The sequence below is a fragment of the Sceloporus occidentalis genome, unplaced genomic scaffold (assembly GCF_023333645.1).
Source record: "Sceloporus occidentalis isolate IW3139 unplaced genomic scaffold, rSceOcc1.0.p SCAF_4, whole genome shotgun sequence".
NCBI lineage: Eukaryota > Metazoa > Chordata > Lepidosauria > Squamata > Phrynosomatidae > Sceloporus > Sceloporus occidentalis.
Genome location: NW_028316984.1, coordinates 146885140 through 146892130, shown reverse-complemented (window position 1 = coordinate 146892130; position 6991 = coordinate 146885140). Strand labels below are relative to the sequence as shown.

Sequence of the window (6991 nt, the reverse complement as noted above, 5' to 3'; positions counted from 1 at the left end):
TAAAATTGTGGTGCCCAGAACTGGACACGATATTCCAGGTGGGGCCGGACCAGAGCAGAATAGAGTGGGACTATTACTTTCCTTGATCTAGACACTATACTTCTATTGATGCAGCCTAAAATCACATTGGCCTTTTTAGCTGCTGCATCGCACTGTTCACTCATGTTCAACTTGTGATCTACTTGGACTCCCAGATCCCTTTCACATGTAGTCTCGTTCAGCCAGGTGTCCCTCATCCTATATCTGTGTATTTTATTTTTCCACCCTAAGTGCAGTACCTTACATTTCTCTGCATTGAAATTCATTTTGTTAGTATACCCCCAATTCTGTCATCCAAGCCACTGATAAAGAAGTTGAACAGCACTGGGCCCAGGGCAGAACCCTCTGGCACCCCACTGGTCACTTCTCTCCAGGATTTAAAAGAGCCATTGTTGAGCACCCTTTGGGTTCAGCCGGTCAACTAATTATAAATCCATGTAACAGTTACATTGTCTAGCCCACATTTCACTAACGTGTTTGCAAGAATGTCATGGGGAACCCTGTCAAAAGCCTTACTGAGATCAAGATATACTATATCCACAGTATTCCCTTCATCTAACAAGCTGGTAATTTTTTTCCAAAAAAGAGATTAGATTTGTCTGGCATGACTTCTTTCTCTGAAACCCATGTTGACTCTTTGTAATTATGGCATTGCTTTCTAGATGTTTCACAGACTCTCTGTTTAATGATCTGCTGTAGAATTTTTCCTGGTATTGATGTCAGACTAACAGGATGATAATTGTTGGGATCCTCTTTTTCCCCCTTTTTGAAGATGGGGACAATGTTTGCCCTCCTCCAGTCTGCTGGGACTTCTCCTGTTCTCCAGGAGTTCTCAAAGATTATTGCCAAGAATTCAGTTGCAAACTTCTAGATATATTTTAGTCAATGAGAAAAAGAACTGAATGCTATGATATTAAATGTGCTGCTTCGTCAGTACATATACTAAAAAATTGGAACGATACAGAGAAGATTAGCATGGCCCTTGCCAAGGATGACACACAAATAATATTAAATCTCCCATCACATTTGTTGTTGTGAGCCTTCAGGCTGTGTCTGACTTACGTTGACCCTAAGGTGGGGTCACAGGGTTTTTGTGGCAAGATTTGTTCAGAGGGGGTCTGCCTGTGCCTTCTGCTGAGGCTGAGACGGTCTGACATGCCCAAGATCACCCAATGTTTTTCTTGACTGAGGGAGGATTTGAACCTTTGTCTTCAGAGTCATAATCCAACATTCAAACTACTACACCATGCTGGCTCCCAACAGTTCATTGATACTGTCAGTTAATTTGAAATCTGTTTTAACTGAAGAGCAATCTAATTCTTCCCCCTTTTTTCCTTTTGGTAAATTATTTGCTTTGTGAGAGGCAGAATCATAATTACTTTAAGGGCAAGAGCTGGGCTATCCAGATGTGGCTGGACTACAAATCCTAGCATCTCTCACCTATGCTGGCTAGCAGCTGCTGGGGCTGTAATCCAACAGTGTCTGGAGAATCGTGTGATTCCCACTTCTGCTTGATGTTCAGGTTAACTTAAAATTCCAAAGTGAAAATTGTGACTGTGTAATATGGGGAAAACTGGAAACAGGGAGGTGGGATGGATGATCCAACAGGCTTTTCCATTGTCAGATTTGCTTTCCAGAAAGCAACCCATCACACAGCTGCCAAACACCTTCACAACCCCAGAAGCCTGGATTATTTTTTTCCCTGGAGCCCACTAAAATGTCTGCATGAGTGGCTGGAGCAGGGTTCTTAAGAGCAGGCTAAATTGCATTTAGAGCACACACTCAATATGGCCTCATACAAATTAATTGCCTTCTTACACACTTTAGTTGCCCTTTGGTGCAAATTATCAGGGTGGACAGCAGGTGAGTTTCCTTGTTCTTTCTTTAAAATTTGCATAGGGAATAAAGCAATTCTAATTCCTTTTAAAGATTGGGAATCATCACCCAGGGGATAGTGCCTAATCCAGATTAATGTTGAGTGAAAAGGATCTCTTTACATATGCCTTTATTGTATTAAGGCTGGCTCTTTCACATTTCCCTGTTTATGATGATGATCTTGAATGTTTTTTTCTGAGGGTGTGGGAGAATGCCTCTGTTAAGAAAAAGGCATTACGGAAAGGACTCACTCTGTGTATCCTGGTCATTTCAGAGTTTCTGGTTTAGGTGGAATCTGAGTGTATACAGCTGTTGGCTCATTTAGATGCTAATGAATGGCATTAGGAGTGAAACAGTGACACACAAATATATTCTTAAGAGTGAATTGGGATAATGGAGCCAAACACTGCATGGGAAATATCTCCCTGTTGCACTAAAGAAATGCTATGCACTGTTATTATGCAACAGGTATTATTACTATGCTGTGGTTTCTCTTCACACTCAAATTAGGTTGACTTCATGCAAAGGGGAAGGAATTCCTTGTTCCTTTAATAGTTGTGCAGAAGAAGGAAGCTTGGCTGGTCTGTCATTTCTCAATACTCCATAACAAGCTATTACCGTACATTGTTGAAATTCCCTCTTCTACACAATTTATTGCTCTGCTGTAGGAATGCATACCCTCCAGCATTTCACAGATAAAAAAAACAGAACACATGTGGCCAAGCAATATTAGAGCATGGTCAAGGTGGTAAAAGTTACTAATGAGGAAGAACATATAAGCTGGGAGAGACTTCTGAAGTTTGCTTTTGTTTGAGTCCACTGGGAAGGCAGACTCAAGATTCTGTGCCCTCGTCTCCTCTCCCCTTGCTCAGATATTTCCCTTGCTCAGATAATTCAGTGCAAACTACTTTGAACTCAGATTGTAGCATCTGAAGTACACCAAGGAAGAAGGAATTCTAAAGAGCAAAGATATACAACTAAGCACAAAAGTCAGAACCACACAAGCAATTGTATTCCCCATTACCATGTGAGAGAAAATGGATAAGAAGAAAATTAATTTATTTGAGATGTGGTGCTGGAGAAGAGTGCTGAGAATACTGTGGGCAGCCAAAAAGCAAACAAATGGGTCTTAGAACAGATCAGTCCTGAAATCTCCCTGGAAGCCAAAATGACCAAACCAAGGCTGTCATACTTTGGTCACATCATGAGAAGACACGACTCAAAGACCATAATGCTAGCGAAGGTGGAGGGAGGGAGAAAGAGAGGAAGGCCATATGCTAGATGGATGGACTTCATCAAGCAGGTCACGGGTATGAATCTACAAGAACTAAGAACAGTAGTAGAGGACAGGGAGTCTTGGAGAGGTCTCATCCACAGGGTTGCCATGAATCGAGATCAACTCAAGGGTGGTTAACAACAACAAAGGATGAAGGGGAAAGGCAGTGAGAGGCAGGAAACCAGGATATCTTTAATGTAGCTGAAAAAGTGAAATGACAGAAGATCAGAATGGTCCCCAACAAATCAGGATGTTTGGAGGATATGTGAAAATCAAAGGTAGAGAAGTCCAGTGGTATAGTTAAGAGAGAGTAAATGAGGGCACTGTCTCCCAAAATAAGAATTCTGCCTCCCCAAAATGAACCAAACCCTAGCAGATACCAAGGGCACACTGTAGTCTAAGGATCTGGAGAAATGGGGCAGGCAGTTACCAAAGGAATACACACCAGATATGTGAATGATTTTCAATGCCTCTCTGCCACACTACAAATTTGATGAAAGAAAATTTCATTATGGGACAGGATTCTTGTTATGGGGCAGAGCCTTCATTTTGACTTCCCCACTAAACTCCTGGAAAGGTCTGGTTGTACTTTCCTGCAATTAGTTAGCATGCAGTTCCCACAATCCAAAATAATATCAACAGTTTAAGAGTGACTTTGATTCTAAAAGTAGAATAGCTTGGAACACATCTTGCCTTCCCTTCACAATTAAAATTAATTGCTTCTGCTGTATTTTTAGTCAGATCCATGGGCTTCTTCTTTATGTTTGGTCTCAAAACCACCAATGGAAAGCTACTGACAAACATTTGATTGCTAAAAAAATGGGCTGGTTTGTGAATAATCAGTACATTGAGTTTTTCACAGCACAGAGCCAAATATGATCAGTTGCTGATTTCTGCACGTGAATGAGCAAAAAGTTTAGGGGAAATGGACACTCGGCAATTTTATTTAAACAGTGTGTTGCACTAAAATGCAATGAATGTATTTAAAAGAATGTTAAAATACAAAGCTAGCGATCTATAAAAAGTAATTCAAGCCTGTGGGCCATGCCCTACAGACATACACGTAAAATGAACAATCAGTACTGGGCCAGAAAACTGCAAATCCCATGGGAACATATACAGTACAAAAAATATCAGTTCATTTGTGCCTCACAAAATGAGATAAAAGGGTATACAACCGGTTAGGGAGTGCACAATGACTAACAAATTAAAAAGGGATAATGCAGTATGCCCATTACAAAATACTAGATATTGACCAAACGCGTTTCGACATATGTGTCTTCCTCAGTGGTCATGTACAAATGAAACAATTTTGGAAAGATACTTATGAGGTGTATGGGGACATCCTGTCTCTATGGGTAAGTTGTAGCTCCCAATGGACCAAATATCCTGCCTAGGACTGGGATGTCCCACACACAGTAGCAAGCTCACAAGCTGATTTCTGCACTTCATAATGTTAGTCAAACTTTAGTGTAATGTTTGTGGGAAATCATTCCTTGAGCTAGGCTGGGTTTGTAATGTTCTGGACTAAGTATAGGCCATCCATCCCAGGGTTTCTACTGGCTGCCTGGGAAGACAAATGCAGTTGGGTTGTGGTGTTAAATGGAGAAGAAATTATAGATTATTATTATTATTATTATTATTATTATTATTATTATTATTATTACCACTATCACCACCATTTTGTCAGGTTCATATACCTGCAGGCATCAGATCCCATCTGATCTTGGAAGCTAAGCAGGACCAGCTCTGATTATTATTTGGGTGAAGGAGCACCAAGGAATACTAGTTACTATAGGTTTTATTTCAGAAGAAGACAGTGGCAAGCCATCTCTGAGTATTCCTTGCCTCAGAGAACCCTATGAAATGACATGTGATTTCCACATGTCAACAGGCAACCTGAAGGCGCATACACACACCATGATTTGTGTGTCCCTATATTGGGAGAAAGGCAGGATATATATATAAAAATAAATTTATTCTGCCTTCCCCCCTGAAAACAGGACTTAATGTGGCTTATACAGTACAGCTAAAACACCTCAAAATGTTAACATTAAAATATAACCTTTCAATAGCATTAAAACCTTTTAAACCATACATGTACAGTTAAAATAATAAAGAGCAATTAAAGGGATATAGTTAAAAGCAGTACATCAGGCCATTAAAAGCTCTCAAAAGATACAGCACTCTTTAAAAACCTTTGGTTCTTGGAAATCTGTTGCAACAGAGGGGAAAACCCACCCATTTTTCCTGCTAATGAAAATGAACAAGAAGGAGACAACGTTATAACCATATGAAAGGAGTTCAGGGGCTAAGAGCAGCCACCGAGAAGGCCCTGTCTGACATAGCTATCAGACATGCCTGTGAGTGTGGTAGGATTGACAGAAGAGTCTCTCATGAAGACTTAAGGGTTCAGGTAGGCTCATGTCGGAAGATATTTCTGCCATATAGGCTGGACCTGAGCCAAATAGGGCTTGAGCAGCACTGTTGTTGTTGTTGTTGTTGTTAACTGCCATCAAGTTGACTTTGAATTAGGAATGTCCAAGTCACCCTGTTATCAACAGGCCTTGCAGACTGAGGCCTGTAGTTTATTTGATTCAGACTGGGATGATAGAAGGCAGTAGAAAAAGAGGAAGACTATTTTCTAAATTCTAAAAAGTGGTCTTCCTACTGCTTCTACCATCCCAAACATTGTCTTTTCTAATGAGTCATGTATTCTCATGATATGGCCAAAGTATGACAGTCTAAAGGGCTAAACAGACTGGTATTAAACAGTGGCATCAAGGCGGAGTAGGGGGTGTGGCATTTTGATACCGCATGCCCTGATACTGGTGTCACACTGGCATCACGCCGCACACCTAACCACATGTCAGAGTTGTCATGGCATTCCTTTGGCACAGCATTTAGACATGCTGCACCAAAAAGCATTGTCATGGCAGCAATTGCACCTTTTTGCCGGCACTAAAAGAAGCAGCATTTTGCCATTCTTTTTAGCATCGGCAAAGCACTGGATTGGGCTGTGGCATGCAGTTGCAGTGGCCCCGATCTGGCGAGGAAAGGGGGGGGGGCAAAACACTGCTCCAAAGGAGCATTCTGTTGAGTCCCTCAGTCAACTTGATTTCGAGGGAGGGTTCAGGCTTGATTTGCTCTGGGACGTATTTATTTGTCTTTTTAGCAGTGTCTATAGAGTTCTCCTCTAGTACAACATTTCAAATAGGTTGTTTTTGTTCCTGTTAGATTTCTTCATTATCCGGCTTTCACAACCATACATAGAAACTGGAAATACGATGGCATGGATGATCCTAACTTTAATATTCAATGATATATCTTTACACTTAAAGATCTTGTCTGGTTTGTTCATAGCTGTCCTTCCAAGATCTAGTCTTTTTTGATTTCTTGATGACAGTCTCTAGTATCCAATAACTTTTTGATTGTCTCATATTGAGGTTTCATGGTATAAGACATTCAAAAGGAATTTACTGTGGCCTCTTCTGACAGTACTAGCAAGCATTAGCTGTAGTGTCACTGCTGTTGTTTCTGAAAGATCCAGTGTTACCTCTCACGATTGCTGTTGCCCACTTGCAGTTTGGTACATGTAGTCTGCCTCCTCAGCAAACATAGGAGACCCTATTAACTGCACTTTTACCATCAGCATAGCCTCTTGTGCAGGGGTCGGCAACCTCCGGCCCGTGGGCCGGATGCGGCCCGCGGAGGCCTTTCGGCCGGCCCCTGGCTGCTCCCGCCGCCACCGCCAATTGCAGATTTTCGCCGCTCCGGGCGCCACCATTTCCCCCCCAAATG

General features: G+C 41.5%; 1 non-coding gene across 1 annotated transcript; it reads left to right on the top strand.

Moving 5' to 3' along the window:
* Nucleotides 1–958: 958 nt before the first annotated feature.
* LOC149314822 (U6 spliceosomal RNA) lies at nucleotides 959–1066 on the top strand. The gene has a single exon (XR_016281206.1). It is a non-coding gene; the product is annotated as a U6 spliceosomal RNA (small nuclear RNA).
* Nucleotides 1067–6991: the final 5925 nt, after the last annotated feature.